This window comes from Anopheles merus, chromosome 3L (genome assembly GCF_017562075.2).
Source record: "Anopheles merus strain MAF chromosome 3L, AmerM5.1, whole genome shotgun sequence".
Taxonomy (NCBI): Eukaryota; Metazoa; Arthropoda; class Insecta; order Diptera; family Culicidae; genus Anopheles; species Anopheles merus.
In genome coordinates, this window is record NC_054085.1 from 6,311,012 (window position 1) to 6,335,940 (window position 24,929).

Here is a 24,929-nt window from a genome sequence, read left to right on the forward strand (position 1 = left end):
AGTTGTAGTTATACTTATCATTAAACACCCTGAAAAATAAGTTTAACGTAAAATATTGTTGGCTTTCGAAGTGCAATCTAAAAGTATATTTGAAAATATGCACCCCAATGTTAAAACATTAGGCCCCAACAAAAACGACCCTCGAGAGCAAGCAAGAAGTAAGTTCATTTAAAGTTGTTGGAATGCGTTTACAATTATGCGATAAAAAGCTGCGTAAGTAATTTCACTCCACATTGACGTACGCTTTGGCAATTCATGTCACATTTCTTAATTAACTCGTAACGAATTGTTACTGCTTCGTCTTTCAATTAACCAACGATAATGGACACTGCAACATAGACACTAACATTTAAGTGTTTTTATGCAAATGCATTGGTACACCTTTGATGCTTCGTTTTAACTGGCTGCAAGCTGCAATAATCGATGTCCATTCCTTATCGGATTCTGGTTCATTGATGGTGAACTTTCAGACCCCACGCTATGACCTGATCCGCAGTGACACGATTCCAGCAGTAACCTGAATAACATCGTCACCGCATTCGTCCAGTATCCTTCGTAACGTATCCCATCTTGTGTCAAAGCAAACAGTACATCCTTCTGTTATGCACCCTTTCCCATGCGTCTGTCTGTCTGCCACCCAACCTGAGAAGCTGCCTGGCTTAGCTTATCCGTTGACCATGCGATTCGATCGGCGTCTTTGACCCAACCGATTGCAAGCCGGTGCGGGTTGCAGGAGGAAAGTAAATATTGTCCGGCAATAAATTTCCATCCTCTGCGGCATGGCAACATCGTTTCGAGCGTGACCATTGCAAATGGCCGTTGATCGTTTGCTATCTTCGGGTCTCGAACGATACGTGCAAAAGATGTCCATTTGGCGGTGTTACCGAAGCCCGTGCCGCCATTGCCGTCAGTGAGGCGGAAGTTCGTTTGGGCACGTGTTAGTTTTTCCAAGACTTTGAAAATAAAGCACCCGCCTCATGGCAGCTTCCACTCATGATGCGCCCGCCCTACAAATCGCAGCGGAGATGGATAATGTCCTTTGCCCACGCTCTAGATAAAGCATCTGGAATGGCTTATTTCCGCAGCCGGCCACATTTCGCCAACTGCAATGGTGTAACCTGCTGCTGTACCATCGACTACTTGCCCATTCTCCTCGTAGCGTTTCCTCGTAGCTGCTATTCCGTATACTATTCAATGCCACGACAAACAGGTGCTCTGGGCCGGCGCCATTAAATTATACAAATAAAACAACATGCGCTATTTGCATTTTACATTTAGTCGTACGACAGGTACGGTACCGAGTTGCCTGGGTCGACTGAGTCGGCACACCGGAATGAGCACTAATGTCACCGTGCTGCTTTCCTCGCTCAACCACCCTACCGAACGTTGACAAAATCCTTTCTCACTCACTCACACCCCACAGGAAACACTGCACGAGGTGATGATTTTCTGCTGAAGACCACCGGTAGCGATGGTGCAGGTGAGATGATTTCGTTCCGGCTTAGGACTTCCGTGCTTGGACCGTGAAGATAAAATAAAATAGAGTGGAAATTGCTTTTATATTAAATATATTCATCTTCTCTGCCTTTGTAGCACAGACATGATTGCGCATTTCTGAGTATAGTTCGATGTTTTTCGAAGCAATCGGGAGACGAGTCTCTTAATGAGAAAAAGTACATACTCCCTAACATTAATAGCAGATAATTTAAAATAAAGCAGGAACAAACTAATAAATATCAGATGTTGTACAGCCGGTCCAGTTCAGGCACAATTGCCATCTCGTTTTCGCTCTCGTCATCTCGTATCGTAGAGCGAAAGAGGAAACCTATATAAGCAGTGAAGTGTTCAAGGGAAACGATGTACCAACAACAGCAGGAAATCAAGAGAGAGATCACATGTAAGAAGCTCCTGAAGAGATGGAAGAGGAGAAGAAAAGATAAACTCTATTTACGTTAAATCAAATCACATGTAGTATTCAACTTTAGAACCATATAAGATATGTTCACTTTCAATTTATTGTTTTAAAGATAACGCCTGGAGGCGCCTGGTAGTTTGTGTAATGCAATGTATTCACATTAATGAAATGACTATTTACCTCTAGTACGAAACGATAAAAAATGGGTTTCATTTTATTCATTACAAATAATATTAAATATCAACACGCTCAAGGACATGATCGGTGATGGATTCCTCAGCTGCAGCAATTGTTTGCTATAAGTGCGAAAACCATGTATAATTCGAGTACAAAAATGAGAAATTACGCGTAAATAAAATCAATGCTAATATGTTTAACATGTTACGCCATAAAAAAGAACAATGTGATTGCGTAGATAATTTGTGCTTCAAAAAGAGAGAAAATTTAATGTGAAAAGAAAGTAAAAAAAAAGCTTAATGTTTTCACTGCCTTGTGGTACCGTATGTACCATGCTCTTAGGCTGCAAATGTGTAGTACACATATTTAAAACACTGTCAATATTTTTCACCAACAGTTTGCCATGCATGCGGTATCGTTCTCTGTTATAACGGGTAATGCACTTTTAATTACGACGCCCTTTGCCTTCCTTCGGTCGTTAAGCCTGCTCTCGAGAAACATTCTATCATTTCCCACAAATTTGACGTTTTCGTGATAATAGCCAGGTTAATACTTCAAGATATTTTCTCTCATTTTTTGCTTCTCGAAAACTTCCACGGCACAGACGCAATACCGTGTAGCGCTTCATTAAAAATCAAATTATTTTTAATGCTATTGCTCGTAATTATTATGATGGTTTTAATGCTTCGTAGAGCACGTTTTCTTTGCAATTTGTGTGAAGGCTCTACAGCTTCGAAGAACTTATTGATTAAATCGTCCTTAGGTTATTTATAAAATTTTACTTTGAGCGAGCAAGTTTAGTGAAATATGTTTTGGGAGTCTTTTTTACATTTATAGTTATTATTACAAACACTGTTTGAAATGCCTTTTAAGTGGATGTCTATTGACAATAGTCATAGTAATAGAAATTAACAAAACCTAATACTTGACTGAGAAGCAAATAATTAAAAATGATAGAAAAATTATAGTCATAGTGATGTCGACTGGACCTGGAATTGTATCGGTTCCATACCCTTACCAGGATCAAGTACCGTTCCGAATCCGAATCCGTTTTAGTTCCAGGTACAGTTAATGAAAATGAATGAAATCTTTAGCTATGTCTGGATCAGTATTGGTTCATGATCGGTTCCAAGACCGATACGGGTTAAGTATCAGTTCCAGTCCCTTTACTTTCAGTTTCAGGACTGATATTGATTCATAAGTAGTTCCAGAACCAGTATGGATTCAGTATCAGTTCCAAGTTCTGTATGGAGTCAGTATCAGTTCCAAGTTCTGTATGGAGTCAGTATCAGTTCCCAGACCGGTATGGATTCATGAGCAGTATGGGTTCATGATCGGTTCCAGGACCATTATGAGTTCTTGATAAGTTCCAGGACCGGTATGGGTTCATGATCGGTTCCAGGGCAGGTATGGATTCATGATAGGTTTCAGGGTAAGTATGGGTTCATGTTTGGTTCAAGGACCAGTATGGGTTCATGATAGGTTCCACGACCAGTATTGGTCCATCATCGTTTCCAGGGCAGGGATAGGTTCTTCATAAGTTCAACGGCCGGTATGGGTTCATGATCGATTCCAGGACCAATATTGGTTCCTGGACCAATTTTGGTTTAGTATTGGATGCTGGACCGGCATTGGTTTAGATATCAGTTTTAGGACCGGCATTACGTCATGTGCAGTTCATGAATCAGAAAATTTGATGTATTGATGTTAGGACCAGTATGGGCTTGGCTTTGGTTTTAGGCCTCAGAAGGGGTTATCATAAATACCTAATTTTAATTGAATTTCGAAACTATTGTTTTCAGCGTACTTTTTTCAGTAAAGGAGATCTTTAAAATTAAACTGCATGGTCCTGTAACCTGACCAAATTAACTAGTTTAAGGCAAATGGAACGCCCGAGTTATTGATTTTTCATTCGATATATGAAACTGTACTATTACTTGTATGTCTTTTACGCTATGGTTCAAACATACCTTATATTCCACGCAAACGTTACAAACCACTAATTAAATAAATTATTTTGTTATGTATCAATGAACTTTTATGTTGTATTTTTGTGATATGAAATGATTATACATTTAATACTACATAAATTTTATAAGCGTTTAGTGTGAATTTTATAAACGTTCAATATGAATTTTATAAACACTGTAATATTAAACTTCATTTGGTTTTTCAAATCAACATCATCAATAATTGCTGATACAATCTGAGTCAGAATAAAAGTGTAAAAAAATGTTATGTGCTAGCTGATCATAAATATGTTTTAAAATTTCAAGCCTATTTGTTCCAAGCGTAATATATTTATTTTTTCTATAAAAAAGTATTTTAACACATATAAGCATTCACCCTATAACGCACGAACTTTACTTTGCTGGTTTAGTATTTCTACTTAATGGTTTTATAATCCATCATTGTCTAAAGCTCATTGCAAAGGGGTTGAAGTACGATTCATTCGCTCGCAAGTAAAATCGCCAGTGTTACATTATCCATTTTGTTAGGGTAATTCCCTGGAAAGATCGATCCGCACTTCATTCGTCATGTCAAATGCTCACATTTACTCAGACGCACATGCACTGTAATCCGCTTTATCGAATACGCTTCCGAGCCCACTGTTTTCGAGTGTAGAAAAATCCGACTAAATTCGAGTCCAGTAAAAGCCACGTGGTGCAATGAAATGGCCGCGTGACTCGCTGGCAGAGTAGCTCTAACCTAGCATATTGATTACGATCACCTGAAAACCCAAGTCAAGAGTGCGGAACGCGGTCCAACTTTCAATCGCTGATTGATTGCTGGTGGCCAGTGGCATGTGTTTATTACGTGACACACCTGTCGGCAACTAGCTACCATACTGCCAACACCGAAACCCACCCTCTACCCCAATATATTCGCGTCGATTGAAAGTCAAGCGTCAGTTGGTAATGATATGCCACGAAAATCAATTTCAGCTTTTCAGGAACTCAGCGAATGCACTCGATGATGAACTGCATTATTATGCAGCCCATTTACTGCTGTGCAGTCGGTAAGTGAAGGGCTTCGCCGGAAGGTAACCCTAGTGGGGCCATAGCAAAGGAGCGCTCAAATGACGGTTCTTGTGGTACCTTTGAATGATGGCTTAACGCGTCGTTTAGGTTCACCATTGCACCATTTTGAAGGACTGCCGCGCAGAGTGGATTCGTGCGAAATTCGTATAATGTGGTAAATTAGAGCTTTCTACGGTAACAACCACAGGATTATTGATTATGCATCTGATTTTGAATCAATGGTTACGAAACATAAGTTTGTGGCAGCAGTATCAGGAAGTGTTTTTAATCAAATAAAAATTAAAAATACATTATATTATGTATGCAGTCCTGAAGGAAAACATTTACGATCAAATTGATTGTGCAAAATATTTCTAATATTTGATTACAAAAATTTATAACAATATCAATTAAAAGTTACTATACTCCATGTGTGTTTTATATTCGGTCTCATTTGATCTAATAACATAAACATCAAACAGTATGATTTGAAATGAAACAATAAGAAACAGTATTATAACAGTACAGCGCCTACCAAAATATTGCATTTTTTCTCATTTTTGGTTTGGATTTTTTTGACTGTATTGATTGTTTTAAAAATGCAAACTAAAGTGTATAAAAAGATTTAAAAAAATTAAATTGCTACCAGAACCTTATTAATTTTGTGATCAACGGTCCAAAACTAATCCGATCAAACAAAAGCGACACAAAAACCACATCAACGATTTTTCAGTAGCATCTAAATATATTCTATGGGGCCCTTTTCTTTTTAAGTTAGTAAGCTGAAATTTCAGCCTGTCAGCTTTTTGCTTCGTATAGCAGTTTTCAAGCAGCTATCTAAGTCGTTATAATATACAGGTGGACTTATCCCAAGGTGTATGAATTTAGAAGGCTGATTTTTATCGCTTCTGCTTCTGAATGAAGATTTTAAGAGTGCTTTGTGTATTCGTCAAGCCTCCAGAAAGCTTGTTTGAACAAAAGTTGATGTTCAAATCAAGTGATGTTCAAATTTGGTTATAAAAACCATGCTGTGAGACCACCTGGATTATATACACTTTGATTCTGTAAAGCATCACCAGATCTTTTTAATGCACCTTGAGACAATTGAAAACACCACCTTGTTTTGCCATTTTTCGACCAGGTACTCTAATCTAATTCTAGCTTTGAGGCTAGAATAATCTAGACCAGCGGTCGGCAAACTTTTGAGGTAAAGGGCCAAATTAAGTAAATGATTAAGTGCCGCGGGCCAGGAGAATGCAGCTTTTTATCATTGTGCTTAAATTATTACAATTTAAACTTACAACGTTGTTTTTCTGTAATTATATCATCTAAGCATGGTTCAAAATTGATGATACCTGCTTTAAAAACTAATTGTAATCTTTAATCATTTGAGAATCGGCAATAGATGGCCAAAAATGTAATAAGTCAAAAAATAACAAAAAAAAGGATCAATATCGCTTCTTGAAGACCCCATCCTTCCACGCTGGAAAAAATATTGCGGATATTCCGGGAATGATACAAAAGTCGTAACGGCTAAACTAATATCGAAGCAAAGGTGGAGTCAGTAATTCTTAAAATGCTTTATGGACAAGTCATGCCATGTCAGATAGATTGATAACTGATTCCTTATGATAAAGCACTTTGACAATCGTTGAACTCATAAACAGCAACAGTGTGGAATCGTCGTTCTCGTTAAAACAACAGGGGTTTTAAATGTTCGCTTTTGCTTTCAAATACGATCGAAAATATCGCTCAAATAGTTTGAAGCGAAATCAACTGATTTGTGTGAAATTGAGAAGAACGAATAAAACAACATAAAAAAATTATTGCGTGAAAATGTATGGAGCTATTTTACTATATTTAAAACATTGTATTTGACAAATTTATGGGTTTATCAAGGGGTTATCTTAACCGCTTTAACAAAATGTTATTTGCACTTTGAATGGTAGTATCCCATGAGACAATAGTAAACCTCTATCAGTCACCTTACCTTAACACCTCTATCAATCGAACTCTAACCATGATGGCCAAAAAAGGGAACCAACCAACTTAGAAGCGTGCGCGATCAACGAATAACACCCCGTCTTAAATTGACTTAGTACAGAAGTTTGTCGTCGCATAAGAACGTTACGGCGTTTTGGTCGCCAACATCTTGGCACTATTCGGCAACCGTCAAAGCATCGTAAGAAAGCCCAGGTTCATTTTTGAGGTTCCAAAAGATGGAAAAATGAAGACAGAGGGACAAGTGTCTACATTACTGCGTTATCTGGATCGGGAGATCGATACAACCCGCTAAACAGTGAAATAGTTCTTGAGAAACATGAACATATGTTTATATCAGGAAGCAAAAATCGCGTCCACTGGCTTCGCAGCGGCAAACAATGACGCCAAAACTCACTGCTTTCATTTTAGGTTAATTTTGGCAGAATTTGGATAATACACCTTAGTCCGCAAACTGGTACAACATCCGTAACATGTGTTCCATTGAATTTTTCTGCACCAACATGATGGAAAAGCTTTTCTCTAAAAAATTGTCGAGAAAACTTAGGATGCCTTTGTCCATCATGGTGAAAATTCGGGATAACTGACGAAAGGCAACTCGCAAAGTCTGAGATAAATTTGTGCAAGTAAGCTTAAATAATTAGCTTTCAAATGATGTAAATGTAAAGAAATTGTCTCTCCTAGTTTTTTCTACAGCTTCGGCTAGCTGCAGGCATTTTTTTACGTAAAAATTGCGGGGATATTGATCTTGAGTTCAAACATACCGACCCGTCATTCCATAGTCTTCTTCTTCTTTTGGCTCAACAACCGTTGTCGGTCAAGACCTGCCATTCCATAGTACTTTAATTAAAGTTGAAAGAGTTCGTTGGCATAAAATGCTATTCTAAAAGATATTTGGTAATTTGTATACGAATAGTTTCTTCCCATTTTTCAAAATCAGTCAAAACCTTTCGCGGGCCGGATAGAATGTTGCGGCGGGCCGCATTTGGCCCGCGGGCCGGACTTTGCCGACCGCTGATCTAGACTGAAAATTGCTGACTAGGGTAGCTGTACCAGTTTTCGGCACGCTAGTGCAGCAGTTTCATAAAAACTGCTCATATATAATTTTTTTTTTATTTTTCATGAAAGTGATGTTATTCTGGTTGATAAACTATCATAGTATGTTACACTATTTTTTATTTGCCGGTTCAAAACCCTTTTTCATAAATGTTCGTGAAAATGCTAACATTGATTTTGCTCCTATTTTCGGCAGTTTGTTCCTATTTTCGGCAGGAGCCCACAACATTGAGCTGTCAAAAATGAACATTTGCTATGTATTATTTTCGGCAGCATTTGAAGTGAAAAATAACTTGTTTATCGTGATTTTAAAATTCCGAAAAAGTTAGAATAAATTAAATAAGTATAAAATCTTTAATATACACCCCTTTTTCATTGTTTTACTGTTCTGATTCTCTTAATCACAAAACCTGCCGAAAAAAACACAATTTATTTGATATTTTTTTAAATACGTAATGAAATGGTGTGAAACTTCGTATGTGAATAACAAATAAGTACACTTTCACTACAAAATTGTGTTTTGTGAAATTTTTTACCGTATTTGTGCAGAATTTCACGTTTTTAGCTACTCTGCCCAAAATAGGTACACTGCCGAAAACTGGTACAGTTACCCTAGTTTTATGTATGGTTTTGTATGGAGTGTTTACATGATTTCTGCCTCCAACTGTCAAACTCCATACAAAAAAAAACTGACTAGAATCGTAAAGGGCCCCTATATCGATGTTCTCTTACAACCGTATTTAAAGCCAAAGTTGATTTTTTCTACTGTCTGTGACAAGTACCACCAATTTATAAAGTTTAGTATATGCTAAATGCTTCGAGCCTACGAGTACCAGGTGAAACTGCCAAGCAGGGTGCAAAAGTAAGACAATCATTAACAAGCCATTCTGTTTCATGTATATTCCCATACAACGGAAAGCTCTTGGAGAATATTTTCATTAAATTACTCATTCCCTTTTACTTTCATCACTCACCAAGCAGCAACCATCCAACCAGCCACCCAAAATTCGTGGAATGCTCAATTTGATATTCTTTAGCATCGCACCACATCTATCTTCGTGTGGCACGCTGCAACCTTGTGCTCATGACCCTAGTGGGAGCAGTAAACAAAAAATCCCACCACCGCAATTAACGCTCCCCACCTGCCCACTTTCCCATCCATTCTTAAAAAGCCACCCATCAATCCGAAAAAGGATAAGAGAGTCGACCCAACTGTCGATACATGGTGCTTGAGAAACAAACGAAAAAAAAGAAACCGAACCTTATCGGACCCTGCAAAAGTTTTTACCTTCCATGCGAAAACGCTTCGAATGAGCGTCAGGAGATTTATCTTCTCTTTAACGTAGCGTTCGTGAACGGCTTTATGTGAACCAACGACCGCACGAAAGAGCATCGACCGAAAAACATTCTAACAATTCAATCCGATGCACCCAATTACCTCAAAACGAGTTAGAGCACACTGAAACGCACGCGAACACACGCACTCACACACTATCGCACCATGTGATCAAACCAGTGATGAACTTATCACCTGAAGGTGAATGAACGGATGCGATAAATGAGATTTGTGTAAAAAGACTTCGTCGTCGTCGTCGTCGTCTGGGACCGTTTGCATAGACCGTTGCATAGATAAGGTTGGCTACCACGAAAGACAAAATGAAACGCTTTCCCAAGGACAAGGGCATGGCAGACGTTCGCAGACGTCCTCCTCGTCCTTGTCGAGTCGAGAGCGCTGTCGTCTAGCTCCGTGATGCAGCACTGTCCTCGAGACCGAATAGCGATCAAAAAGGACGCCCGAAAGGGGGCGGCATAAAGTGCGAAAAAAAGACGACCCCATAAACGATGCATGAGTCGTGGGTTCAAGCAATGGGTCTAGATGGGATTCGGGAGCGAGAACGTGTCAGGTTTTCTCCTTCTTCTTCTTTTTTTTGCTCGAATCCGTCAGACAGACGCGCGCGCGAGATTCTTGACTCTTGCCATTTTTTTTTGCGGTACATCACCCGACGATACACTAATTGGCGACGGTAAAGTGTCAGATACGTGTTCTTCTGTGTGTGTAGGTCCGTCATGGCGACACTTCAGGGACTGAAGTAGGGAGAAAGATTAGAACCGAAGCAGAGCTAAGATGCAAGATGTACAAGTGTCACGGAACGGGCGAATTGGCACACGGATTAGCAAACCACGTAGGTTTACGGGGGGGGGGGGGGGGGGGGGCGTGTCGAGTGTAGGTAGTCTCCATTCTACCTTAAATCCTTGCCACACTCGTACGCTGAAACGACACCTAGGGAACCCCAACCATTCCCAACTCTTGAGCAAGGGAGAAAAGTTTGACCGGGCCCAGACCTGAAGTGTGTGGTTCGATCGAGAATTCCACCATGCTCGATGGGTAAAGTTGGTGGGCAGAGAGAGAGTCAGAAAACAGCGTCCAAATCCCAAACGGTTGCTTGTTGTTTTGCGGACGGGGAATCTCCCTTTGCCTTTTCCCACCGCAAACGACCGACAGTGACCTGGAAACAAGGGAACGATATAATCGCCCACAGATGCTGCAGTCGGTGCACGGTGCGGTATATTTATTTTGTTTTAGTTTTTAGTCTCAAATTCGGTGTTTTTTTTTACTGGTTTTGTTTTGGTTTTCATGCGAGCATTCACCGGCTCATGATACGTTTCGCTTCGTATTTCGTGTCTCGAGTGCTTTGTCTGGCTTGTTTGAGAGGAAGAGAGGTCAATGTAACGAAGCATTGCTCGTCCCCCCGTCCGTTTTCCCTGGCATTGGTGGCAAAATTTTCCGATCGTTGTACCACTTGGGTTGGCTACGCGCCCCGTTCGATTCGGGGTTGGAATTTCCGTGACCTTTCCGTTGGATAGCTAAATTAACGACGAAAGTTCACCAGCAAAGAGAATCGAAAAGCGACGGCAAAGCAAAAGCAAAGCGGATCCCGTCCGACTGGCCGTCTAACGCCCTTGGATGTACCGGTGTAGAATTGGATTTGCCATCGGGTGGCCACAACTTTTAGTCCGAAATGATTTATTTGACCCATACCCGAGACTGACTCGTTGAGGTACGCTATGTCAGCCTCGCTACCAGGGCAATCTTACGGTTCAATGAATTCGCAGCGAAGATTTGGCCAGAACAACGAATGTGAACTTTCAAGTGGTGGTAGATGACGGTTTTCTATGTTATGTGTGAGTGTTTGTGTGGGGGTGTCCTTTACGTTTGATTTTCCACCGAACGCGCACAGGAAAGGTGTTAGCGTCGGGCGTTGATAAATTTATGTGCTTTGATTATGATTACTCAATTTTTGTTTTATGTTCGACTTTTCCCGTTTTCGCATTGTGTCCCCTCGAGACGTACACGTACTGTGGATAACGGTATGGAAGGACGTAACGGAACAATCCGCTCACAGTATGCAGTAGGATGACAGGAATAGTGAAGTGTTTAAAATTGAATGCTTTTGATGTAGAAATATAGAGATCAAAAGTGTTTGGACGCTGTGGATGATAAATCGAAAGTAACAATTTACGAATGGAATGATGCTTATCAATATCGTGTCCTTCCCTTCCGAATTGAATGTGTTTCTCTCGAAAATGAAGTTTCATATCTACATTCCATATTCCACATTCCACATTATCAAAGAAACACTTCTTATTTCTAGGAATGACAGAGGAAAGGAAAACTTTTACCGAGACTATTTTAGATTGCGTCTGTAGAAATGGGAGATACTCAGTTCCGAGTGAAAACTCATGTCTAGTTTCGAAACTCTCATTAGGACAGAGACATCTCTGTTTCGTAACAATTTTACCCGCTTGCCCCTTATGGAATGGTACCTACACGTAGCGAGGGGTTTGGACAAACTTTTCCACCGAAAACTATCAAACCAATTTTTCATCTTTCCCTCCATTCCACGTTCGATACAATTCGTCCTATCTCGAGTAACGAGTTAATTAATATCATCCTGTTACGTCTGTAAGCTGATGACTTCTTTCGTACTGCGTACGGGCTCAGGGGTAAAGGAACCCTCATCGATCTGAATTTCACTTTTCCCATTTTCGAGCACGCGACGCAATTTCCCTAGCGTCGAAAGGCACCCCTGTACGCCCTACGAAGGCCGAAAGTCCGGGACCGGGAATGTCATTGTACCGTTCCTTCTGGTAGGGTAGGGTCGGCTTGTTGCGCTCGGCTATCGGGGTGGCTGCAGCATCGGTTTCACTTTTTGATAATGATGCGTTTTCCTTTTATTATTGGCGTAGCACGAACCACAGGGGGAACGCGTGCTATTTTGTGAGGTTTTCTTTCGTTTTTTTTTTCGTTTCACATGTTTCCCGTATCTGATTTCTTCGGGTGACCCCGGATGACGAACGGCAAGGACAATGACGACGTTGACGGGTATTCTGGTTGAGTGAGAATGACCTCGTGTTCGGGTTTGGGACTGCTTGTCTCGTTGTAGGGCAAACAGTGTGAGCTTGCACGAAGAGCTGTTCGGCTACGCATGCGTTCGTTCGTGCACTCGGTCGGGGAAGTTGCAAGGGATGCAGAGGAGAAACATGCTGTCAGTTTTGCAATCGAAATGTGTGAAAATCGGACTTGGAATGGTCAAATATTGTGTATCTAGGATATTGTTTGTTTTCTATGCAATGCATCATCGAAATTGGAATAAATTAAAATTAAATTAAAAAAGTAAGCTAATATATAAATCAGTCAAAAGCAAAGATGATGATTGTACAAAGATGTTATTCCTGAATGATAACAGACAGTTTTCCAGGTCAGTTTCGGCATGTGAACGGTATTATTCAAATAACGTTAGCTGTTAAAAAACATCTTGCATGTTTTGATAAATGCTGTACACATTAAAAACTGAGCCGGAAAACAGGGTAATATGATGTTATGATGAAACAGTATTCATAATGATCAAAACAATTTCATAAAATCTTCGTAAATTTAAAATTACATGATGTATGACGGACACATTAGCTACTACAGCATGCTGACAACATGCCATGTTTAAGTGCAGTTCAAATTCAACTCTCTGTCTTAATTGTAGAACACGGATTTGTAGGAATCGGTTGCTGTAGTGCGATTTATCAACGAAATGTATGCCTTAAGCTCATAAAATTAAACAAATATCAGAGCTTTGCAATGTTCATTACAACAATTTTCAATCTCAATACAATCCATTTAATTAGTTTCAAAATACTAAGAAAATCTAATCGTAGCCCAAGTATTAAAATACTCATTCGCCTTTAACATGCAACAGCTCGCCTCGCTTCCCAAACTGACAGCACACGTTATGGTTTGAAAAGCATGCCTAAGTTCCCCTCGAAATCGAAGGCAACATTGCGCACACTCGTCCCGGAACCGGATAGTCGTTTCCTCGTGACACGAAGTTCCCCCATCTTTACCGCTCAGAGCACAAAAGGCTCGATCATGTGATACCGAGCGCTTCAGTCTGTCGGTCACTTTACACGCGAACGGAAGTGTCTCAGTTTTAACGCAAGCGGATCGAATTTGTTTCACCACACAAATCCAACCACTGTAACCGCAACGCTCAGGTTTGCCTTTCTCGTTTTTTTAGTTTGCCGTACTCAATCGTCTGATTCGTCGGATTTCATTCGAGCAACGGTCAATTTGAACGAACCGTCACGCGTAAGACGTTTCGTGAGAGCATGTGCGGACACGTGCGAAAGAGAGCGCACACACGGGCAGAGCGAGAGAGGCGAAACTGTCTGCAAGGTCAACCGTCTGCGTCAAAAACCTTTTGCACACAACTGACAGATAAAATTCGATGAAGTTGTGGTTTTCGGTCCGCCAGGCCGTGCGGGAGCATTCTTGAAAGAAAACAGGTGAAAACAGGTGAACGAATGGTGCTGCTTGGACGGGGAATGTGCTTTGCAATTGAATTACAGTTGCCGGACGGTGGAAAACAAGTGACAAACACGTTCGTTCGATAGATTTTCGTGCCGTTCTCGCCTCCGGTTTCAAAGTGTGTGCGTGTGTGAATCTGTGGGTTGAAGAATGTGACCGCAGCGTCTGGGTTGCCGTGTTTTGGTGGTGCAGATCGTGGATAATTGCTGAAAAGTTGTCCCAGCTGTACCGAACGGCGACAGACAGAAGTAAAGAAAAATCAATCGAATTAAATTTAAGACGTGAAATGGAAGCTCAACGAGACACAGCTTTTCACAGTTTTCGGCCACCGAAAAACAAGTGGTTAATGGGAGTGCCGTATGTGGGAAATGTCAAAACAAGATTTGTTTAGAGCGAGATAGCGTTACCTGGTGCGAGCTGCCAATGCAAATTGCACAAGAGAGTCGATAGTTTATCGTAGCGATAAAATTGTGCATTCTACGATGAAATTGTGCCGCGTACCGGACACTATGCCGCGATGCAGATTGCTCTTCCCCAACTCCAGCCGATGCAGTCAAACCGCTTCGCGTGGCTGTGTGTTGATGTGTCGCAATCTCTGATGCTGTTCGCTCTCTCTCTCTCTCTCTCGCTCTTCCGTGTGCTGCCCGGGAAGGCCGTGCAAGAACAGGCCAAGCTGAAGTTTTGTTGGCCAAACTATCCCTTTTGCAAATTTACGTAAAACTTAAATTATTTTAAAGATTGTGTCTTTTTGCTATCTTTCTCTCATTCTTTATTCAGAAAAAATGCATCCTACCACACTTGTCTAGTTTTCGTTGTCGCCAAATTGTTGTTGGAAAGTCGCATAAGTTCAGAGTTTAGAGCAGAATATTTTAGAAAGAAGAAGTTGCAAAGGTGAAGGTAATCCCACTTCAACCCAGCATCGTCACCAACGTTACTTGCTTGAAAAGTTCATTTAGAGCTTTTCGTACAGAGCGCCTTGCGTGTGCGTGTGTGAGTGTGTGTGTCTCTGTGTGTGAATTTTGTAGTGTGCAAGGGTCTCTACGTATGTGTGTTCGCGTATGTGCGTGTTTTTATAAATTTGGGCAAAATTCGTGTATGTGTGTCTCGTAAATGTGGGCGCCAGTCACCGTGCTGTAGTTGTGCTTTATATGTGTGTTTGTGTAAAAATGGTGTGTCAATCGTTACAAAAGCAAAATAAGGCGGTGAAGTAGTGCAAATTTATTCCCCGTTCTCTCCCAAAACTCCTTTAACCCCAACCCCTAGCAGCACACCAGTGTTAGTAAATGTGTACCCTCCCCTTTCCCACGCTTCCCACTCCTCTACCACTTGCCGGAAGCAGGAGAGAGTGCATGGTGTGTGTTGGTAAAATCAGTTGTTGTTAAAATGTGCAAAGTGAGCCAATGTTTGAAGTGAAAATATTTTCAAAATTTGTATCCGCATCGATATTGCCCATCTAAAGTTACTGTATAATTTTCACCGAGAAAATTCCGCTCACTCGCCAGAGAATGCAATAAAAGGAGAGCGGGTGCTCTTAAGAAGCCGATAGTGTAAAGGAGGCCATCCGAGAGCAAGAGATTGTGGTCTGTAAGTAAGCAAGAGGAGTGAAAAATGTTAACCCATTTATTATAATTTTCATTTGTGTGAAGAAGAGGAAAAAATCCTATGAAGTGAATTAGACTTTTTGCCTCGTTTGTTCTGCTTTGGGGATGATTTTTGTGAGGGAGATTGGATCAATTTTAGCACACCAAGCCTTATTCCAGGGATGTTGCAGTGTCAAGGAAGGAAAAGTAGGCTAGTCGATGCATTCAGCATACGCCGCCCAGGGAACTCAACCCTTGCTTTTCCATCTTGTGTGTAAGTGTAGTGTTGGTTTCGTGGTGAGCCTTACTGTGATTGATAGCTGTGTGAAATCCAAACGTCTGTCGTATATGTGTGTGTGTTCGGGTTTGTATGTAGGATTGTAGGATGTAGGATTTCTCCGAGATTTCAACACAGGAATAAAACAGCAGCGTGATACGGGCACCATATGGTGTTTTCCCTCCTCGCAAGCAGGAATGTCCTTTGAGTGTCCTTTTTGAAGTTGGAAACGCTCATGTGGAGAGATGCATTTTCATCATGCTTTTCATATTGCCGTCTGGGCTGACATTCAACTGTGCTTGTGCGTTCAGCTCTCCCTTTGAATGCAGGAGTAGATAGATTCCATGGCCTTCCGTTCACGAAACCGTTGCAATCAGGATCAGGCATTGATTTTCATCAGTTGGGTTGAAATTTTCTGTGGTAAAATCGAAAGACACGTGCAAATAGGCTGTTGAATGAGTAAGCACGCATTTGTGAAGGGGAAAAAGAACCCATCGGCTTCGGCCCGGTTCGAGCAGCCACCGGGACCGGTGTCGATAGAATAATTAATCGAATTCATTCGATACCCCGGCAGGCCGGATGACGCAGCACCGTCCGGGTAAGGCGACACCGTCCGAACGCCGGTGGATCGAAGGCTGAGGACTGATTTACGACGACTGATAGGACTTATTACTGTAATAAATATTTCACCAATCCACCAGCGCGCCCAGATGCACTCTTGGCTCACTCACGCCTCAACCTACCGACAGTCGTCCCTCGATTTCTCGGTGTATCTTTCAGCACGATTCCTGCAGGAAGAGGGCTGGCAATGGCTCTCCTGTCCCGTTTGTACACAGTAGCGTTTGCGGTTTTGCCATCGGGCCGAGAGTGTGTCTTAATTAGATCGGATTTATCGAGACCATTAGCACGCCAACCCACCCGGTGGATGCGATGAGGTGCGTTTCGGATGGAATCTAGCCCGCCACTTCCCTTTCGCCAGCAGTATGGGAGCGAATGGTTGCGTGGCCATTAGTGGCCACCCTAAATGTGAGGGTAATTTTATTGATTCTGCTGACCCCATCAAGATGATTCGCTACACGTACCTTGACTGCATGTGGGATGGAATCCATTGCCACCTAAAAGATGGCTGTGTGCGACCTTTGTTTGAGATTGTAGAAAAAGTGTAAAGTAATTGTTATAAATGTCCAGAAAACCTACAAGGCAATTTACAAAAATCAGTCTAATGGAACTTAAAACATTAGAGTAGTTGAGTAAGGGTTAAAATGATATGTTTAATGTTAGTATTTGATCTGTTCAACTTCTCATAATTTCTGTAATTGTTTAATATAGCCAAAGTAAAAACCCCATAAAAGTTCCACAAGTTCTTTGGTTGTTTTAGCGCATGGTTTTATGACCCACAGTAGGTCATTTGTAATGAATTCGTTATAAAATGATGAAACAAGGCAACGTCTTTCTATGTTCCTGATAGATTTTCAAGACATTTTCAATTCCAAACCTGTACCTTACAAAACGATAGCAATGGTTCGCTGGTTTCGATGGTGCTTCGCTTCTTTTCGACGGATTCTACGTCTTAAAGCAATTTCATGCCTTAGATACTTTCAATACCACGACACAAACTAGAGGGAAATGTACCTCCTTCGGTACCGGATGCCAATTCAGGCTGAGCGGAAAAACAGAGCGATTTTCGGTTGCTGTGCCCGTTTCTTTCAGACCGATTTTCATCACCACCACCCTGTCGTGCCGTCAACGCCGTCCAATACCATTGGCTATATGAAAATGCTTTTGTTTAGGTTACCTTTAGGAGTAAAACCATCATCTTAAAATCTAACGCACTTGTACGTGGTATGGGAATGTGGTGGAAAGCACCACACCGCCAAGGGGTAACGAAGATGAAAGTAAAATCTGTTGTAAAATGTTTCCATCCATCGCTTTTCCACCTCATACCCTGGGTGGTGTGTACAGCAACACTGTAGTGAGATCAAAGCTGAGATGGTTTTTGTTAGTATCATTTCAATTTTCGTCGTCAAATTGTTGCGAAACCGTGCATGGTTTGCTATCAATGAACACAGTACTGTAGTAGGGAGGGAGGGATTAATTTCTTTGTTGCTGTTCCTGAAGGCTTTTTCTTAAGCTGCAATACCTAGAGTGAATTGGAAATGTTTTCAGTACTGCTCGTAGGTGATACGAAATTTTGTCGGAAAATACCAGTTTTTTATACAGGTTAAGCAATGAAAATTCACTGCCGTCTGGTGCTTTTTGCAAATAATAGAAAGTAATCAGTACTCGGATTAAAAATTAACGATTAATATTTCTTGATCATGCCATTAGTAAATGAAAGTATTTAGCATAGCTGGGCTTTTGATCCATGTATTTAGGCTGATTTCGTCTAGATTGCTGTATTAAATGAAACAGTGAGCTAAGTATATGCTGCCATTGGCAAAAAATGCTCCAATGATGCTACGAGTTGTTTAATGTGCATCAAATTATTTACAAAGAAATTTAAAAAAAAAAAAAACGGAAAAAATACTCGTCTCATGTGTCATTGTCTCCACTGGTCAAGTCAAATTCCAAGCAATTTTTACAATGCATGGTATTTTTTAAATAGCTTATAAACATAACAGTACAGAAGAAATTAAGCTTAGATGAATTTAAAGTAAACAATATTGATTGATGCTTGTGATCCGTTAATCAGTTGCCTAAGCATATTCGCATTAGCATATTTAAGCCACTATTTTAAACATATTCAGTGTAAGCATTTAAATATTGTTATTTGGACATACTGCTCGATTTTATTACGACGTTTAAGAAATAATTACACTTAACAATAAATAAAGATTACAAATGGTATTAACGAGTCGCGCGTAGCATACGGATTAAAGTTTTTTATAGTAAAAAAAGATGCTCAAAAGTAAATAAAATGATTCTTCTTTGAGTCATTGGAAGCTTTTCTATGAAAAAATAAATTGACAAACTTTGCAGAGTTAAAAATGCTGCAGGAAATAAATTATACATGAAAAATATTGGCTGCTGATGTACACTTCAGTTGCTGAATTAAGATTACACAATATGATCAGACAATAGCATTTTGTTTTGTGACACTTTCTGAACATCTATAGTTTCATTTATATTTTGGACATTACCGAAACAGCTCTAATCGGTTCAACAAAGTAGCGTAAAGTGTACCAATTATGTATTTTTTAGTTTCATTCAGTGTTTAGCAAAATACTAGAAAAAGTCAATTCAAAATTGCATCTCAAGTTACCAATTATGGCTATAGTGTTTCTAGCAATTCTGCATAGCTGTACCAATTGTGGTTGTAAGCCAAAACTCGTGGATATTTACACCAAACATTATTTTGTGACATTGTTTTAACTCAAATAAAGTGATAATAAGTTCACTACACCTATATAAGTGTAACCACCATTAAATTCGTAAAATTAACATTTTCAAATATCCGTTTTCTATCACTGGTTGTATTGATAGCCACGCTCAATTAATCGCACAATTGATGGGTTGGGCACTGCGATCGTTGGTACACCACACCGATGTTCAGTTGTATCAATTATGGACCTACGGAAAAAGGCACATTTTCGATGAAATGATAGTAAATTTGATGTGAAGTCGTTAAATAACTAATATTATGGACCAAAATGATGATTTTGAGAAAACATGGTTAGTTACGTCAAAATTACTAATATTCTGCAGTCCTGCTCTTAACAAAATGGTAAGAGACGCCAAACATCTTGGCAACATATTTTAAAAGGGTAATATTTAAAAAATGGAAGTGTCCAGCACGGAACTAATGAAGCACAAATGTGTTAAAATGTTCATATTTGAAATGAAAAAATCATCCGTGATTTCAAATGCTAATAGACTGTTTTGAGAGAAAATAGTGTTCGTTATAGCCATCATTGGTGCTATAGCCACAATTGGTACCCTTACCCTAGCGGAAACTGGATGGTTATGGCATGTCTACAAATTTGGGTATAATAATGAGAAGCTTGTTATACTCATGATTATTTTGATCTTTAACTGAAATGCAACCGTTTATCGAACAACTAGATCCAACCAAACATTTTTTATTGCATCAGCTTTTATAGCTTTTCAGCATTATATCATGAAAAAATGGCGTTCCTATTAAATCCACCAAATAGGAATTGGATCTGTTATAATTAAACCATGAAAGGTGCACTAAACAACGCAAACAAGTCTATAATTGCGACTTGTTGGACCAATTGCATCGATTGTTTAACTTTCTTGTTTTTTCCTCATTCTTTTGATTTTGGTTGCAGTAGATACTCTTTTCATAGTTTCAACTTTTCTACCCCTTTTTTACTTTGCTGCATTTGTTCGACAACCGTCAGTGTAGCAGGAAATTTGGAGTTTTTTTTAAACCAAATTTCACATCGTACAATCTGCGTTCAAAACATTTCGGAAATCTCGCCACCATACCTCGGCTTGTCTATTTCGTACTAAATGTTGTCCAAGTTGTAGACTGTGTACGGTGGTATCGGTGTAAGTTTTCCAGCAGTGTCGATGCGGATTGTCATACTAGTAGTATATGTCGTGCGCTTGTTTTTTTGTTGCTGTTCTTGTATTTCTTTATTTTGGTGTCGAGTCCGTTTCTCCGGGGCTACAATTTGGCGGGCAACCCCACACAACTGAACCGGGTTGGTAAAAGTACGTTTTCTTGTAATTTGCTGTGGGTGTGTGTGTTGTTGTTGTTGTTGTTGTTCCTGTACTGGTAACAGTTTCACAACAACCAATAGCCTAGAGCAATTGACGAAGAAAGTTAAGGCTTTTTCGAAGTGGAATCATTGCCACAAGGTCCTCGCCTGACGGGTAGGGTAGACGGAACGGTACGATTGTGTTCAGTATATCAGAAAGCTTGCGGAAAAGGGTGCGATAGAATGAGCGCGGGGAAATGAACTGTATTGGGAGTGAAAAGTTAGCTTTTTCATCGCTGGCAAGATGGATGGCGGTACCGCAAAGGATGCGAGGGTGAGAAAATTTAATATAACTTTCGTGTAACTGAAAAATAACAATGAAATTCTGATGGGATTCCAGCACGGCACAGTCGAATGCGGGGCCATCTGATAATTCACCAGGCGCAATCCCGGGCGCAGCTCAGTGTGAAGCTTTCCGAAACTGGACTGGACTTTACTGGTTTGCTGCCGAAGAAAAACTTTGGAGTTTTGTGAGAAAGACATAGAGAGCGTAAGGTATAGAACCTTGGGTCAGTGTGATGGTAATGAAATGATAGTTAATTTTATTTTGACAACCAACAACAACTGCTCGCCAGCAGGCGTCCGTCGAATTAAATACACATCCTTTTCCTCTCTCATTTTCTCTCTCTATCGTTCGCTTTAGCACTCGCAAAACGATTTCAGTCATTGGCTGGGTAAAAGCCATCGACAAAATAAATATAAACCTACTTGCTGAAAGCTTATGCTCTTCGGCTCTTTTGAACACTCATGCACTAATGCGTTTGTTCGCACGATGCTCCATTTTTTTTGGGAGGTCATCTTCCCGCTTCCATCGGTTTTGCAGTCGTTCGGAAATGAAAATTGTGCGCAGCGAAGCACGGGAGGCAGTTGTTTAATTACAAGTAAATTTTGGATAATGTTTGACGCAATGGTGCAATCGCATGAAATAAATGAGAGCATTTAGTGTGCAATTGTGTGGTTCTGTTTGTGTATGTGTGTGTGTGCATTGGGAATGGCATTTTTCGTCGCTTACTGCCAATTGCGTCCGGTAGAAGCGTTCAGATCACGAATCGCTGCACATGATTGCCTTTTAATTAGACTCTATGGTTCCGGCTTTTGGTAGTAATTGGTTTCTGGAATTTGGTGAACAACAGTCGTATGATTTGGCTTCTAATGCTATATTAAAATATAATTATTGATTAATGGTTTCGTTTCCTAGTTAACTACTCAGTTTAAAATGTTTTTTTTATAGATTGAAAAAACTAGCATCGATATTTTTTTTTTTTGGAAAATCCTTTTAGGCAGATTTACTATATTATTATTATTGAATTTTATCAACCAACTTTTTAGAATAAGAATTCTTAACTTTTCTTTATTTTATATGAACTTATGGTTTGCTCGTTTGAAATATTTATATGAATAAACAGTAATTCATTAATTAATTGAGCTGTGTTTTTTCCGCACGATACCAGAACGTCCGGTGAAATGTATTAATCAAATGGAATCGCGTTGAATTCGTGATGGAAATCAATTTTTCATACTACTCGCTACTAATTTTTTAGGTATGTTGTACCTTGATGTGATGGATTGTGTTTTTTGTAAGTTAAAGATGCGATTAAAGATATTGGTTGAAAGATCTGAATAAATGAGGTTAGATTGAACGGTTTGATATGATCACGAGAGTAGTTAATTATAGTTTCAACTAATTGTATGAAATAGTATAATATATTTTCAATTTTATTTCAAAGAAAATATTAGGTGGCTTATCATATTTATATTTTTATAGATTGGTGCAATTACTGTACTAGTCTAAGTACTGTCATATCATCTACATAACTTGGAGAATGCAAACTGCTACCCATGATACAATAATCAGTGTTCCGTACGGTTGAATTCGATCTTTCAGAGATTTCAACCCACGACGGGCATGTTATTGATTCGTTTGATTTAACGACTGCCTCACAGGATTTCATTAATTAAACTAGACATGCTTAGTTTGTTTCAGATGCCTCTTTTAGATATTTACTTGTACCGAAGTATTTTGATCGTAAATATAAAATTCGTTTCGAATTGAAAGCGTGTGAGGTATGATCCACAAACTCTACTACACAAATTATCAATGTAATTAAATTTGAATAACAGTTAGTTACAACTCTTCTCATTAAAGTATACAGCATTTAGGGTCGGTCTTTTGTGCATCTGTTCATTTCCTCATTTCATCATTTCCTTTCCCCTTTGAAATCAACTTATCCTCCCTGCAAGTATGCTAAGCATTCCCATGGGAGCATTAATATTATTCGGTTCCCCATCATGAATGATTATTAGTGTGCGGAATTGCTCGTGGTTTCGTAGAATTTGCGTAATGTAACAGAGAGTGTTTATGGTGCAGAGGAAAAATCTTACACCTGTATTGATTTTCTATCACTGTGGTCGGAACGCTTGCTCGTTGAATGTTTTTCTGAAACCCACGCAGTCATAACTCTTGCGGCCTTCGGGCTCACAGTCACTTGCAGCCGGAAAAAGAGCAACGAAAAGCGGCGATGTAGGAATAAGGGAGATAAAACAGGTGAAACTTTCGTCCTTTGGCAATCCCTCCGGACCACCAGCGGTTTGTATGTGTAAGTGCTGTGGAAAAACTTTACCGTTCGTCTTATGCGGCTACGAAGTGAGTCCCCGAAGACAGACACCTCGGATGCGCCACCGCCCAAACTAATGAGCCGGGCCCGTGACCATTTTCCGTGTGCGAGTTTCCGTTTTCCCCGAGCGCTTCGCGACTTTCCCATCGTGAACTTTCTTCACTTTATGCCCGGTGTGCTTCTTACGGGCAAAGAGAAGTCAGCTTTCCGAGTTCGTGCCTGGCTAGCCGTTGACGTGACTTGAGCGGTTGTTTGACGAAACAACGTATCCGTTGCGCTACAGTGCCACCGACGGCTGCTGACCTAGTGCGGATGGTAACTTTTGTGCCGTGTTTCGGAGGCGCGATGTCACTGGTGTCCTTGTTTATGGGTATCGCTTGCTAGCTGGGCGTGGGTACTGCTGGATAATATTTCTAGGGATTTTAGCTAATAAGTCGCTAAGACCGTGCAACGACGTGTGAGAAAATTAATTCAATTCCTTCGGATGCATGTGAGTGCGTGTAAAATAGGGCACATTCCATAGCCGGGTTGAAGCACTTTAAGCGTTCGCCTGGTGTTTTCTTCACGTATCCTTCAAGACAGCGCTCTTTCACAGCGCATCGGCGTGGCTGTTGAAAGTTGTCTTCCGTCCTTGGTTTTCGCGTTTGCCTCTGTTTTTCTTTTTAGTTGAAAATTATTCTCTTCCGTCGTCCGACCGTTGCTTAGCTTGCCCGGTGGCGAACTCAAGCAAGTGCATTATACAATGGATTATTCATAATTTTCCAGCCTTCGTTCGGGGGCTTTGAGACTGGCGATGATGAGCTTCTTCGCTCCCAGCCGTTCGTGACCGCTGCTGCCAGGTTGGATTATGCATGCGAAGGTTATTATAATCATGATATGGTGTGCCGTACATTCGGTACACCAGCTTTCATCGCCTGTATCGTTCATAGGGAGCAAGGGTGCTGTGTAGAGTTTTTTTCTGACTTTCTCCGAAGCTATAAGTTCAGAATGCAAAAGCAGCAAGAAACAGTCTATAGCTTCTTTATAGTTCTATGCGTTTTAGTTATTGAGCAAAGTTCAATCGAAGAAATAAAATAGCCAAAAAAGGATTTATTACTTGCATTGCACCTTCCTTCATTAATTTTAGACTGTCTTTCTTTTTGCCTTTTTTGACTGAAAATTAACTGGAACAGTGCTGCATAATGAATACTACCATCAATCAACTGCTGTGTCATTAAATATTTCTCCTGAAAAGGCTTATAAGTTTTCTCAAAAATAAAAATAATAAAAATAAACAAATAAAATGTTGCGTGTGGGACAGAAAATCATTCGGAATGTGTTGGATACTAAACTGGTTGCTAAATAATAATGCTGAATAATTATTTGAATTTACTTGTGAATAACAATGTGAATCTATATTAAAAACTTACAATTTAAAATATTCGGTGGTGAAATTTGTGAGTCGCTCCTATTTTTTTTTTAATTCATGAAATCTAATAAAAATAAAGTTCTTCTCCATCCTGCTCCAAGAGTCAGTTTTTAATATAACCTTTGCCATACTTTACATTACTATACAAAGGCTCATCCAGTAACGTTTGAAAAGGGCTCGCGTGTCTGGTAGCATCGTTTAGAAAACCTGCTGCTGTCTTCACAGGCTCAAGTGAAGATTGTCGTTAGGCCATTGTCCCTTTGACTTGTTGTCCGACAGTCCCTTTTTTACGT

The 24,929-nt window shown here is 40.1% G+C and overlaps 1 protein-coding gene across 6 annotated transcripts in view; it reads left to right on the top strand.

Annotated features, from left to right (window-relative positions):
- Positions 1 to 13,625: 13,625 nt before the first annotated feature.
- The window catches only part of LOC121598294 (protein O-mannosyl-transferase Tmtc3), a 154,060-nt gene continuing 142,756 nt past the window's right edge, over positions 13,626 to 24,929 (top strand). The window contains exons 1-2 of one of the 6 annotated variants that reach the window (XM_041924910.1): positions 13,626 to 13,716; positions 14,807 to 15,613. The gene's annotated coding sequence lies outside the window, so the exon portion shown is untranslated. The other 5 variants (XM_041924914.1, XM_041924912.1, XM_041924911.1 and 2 more) reach the window with 5 other exon arrangements.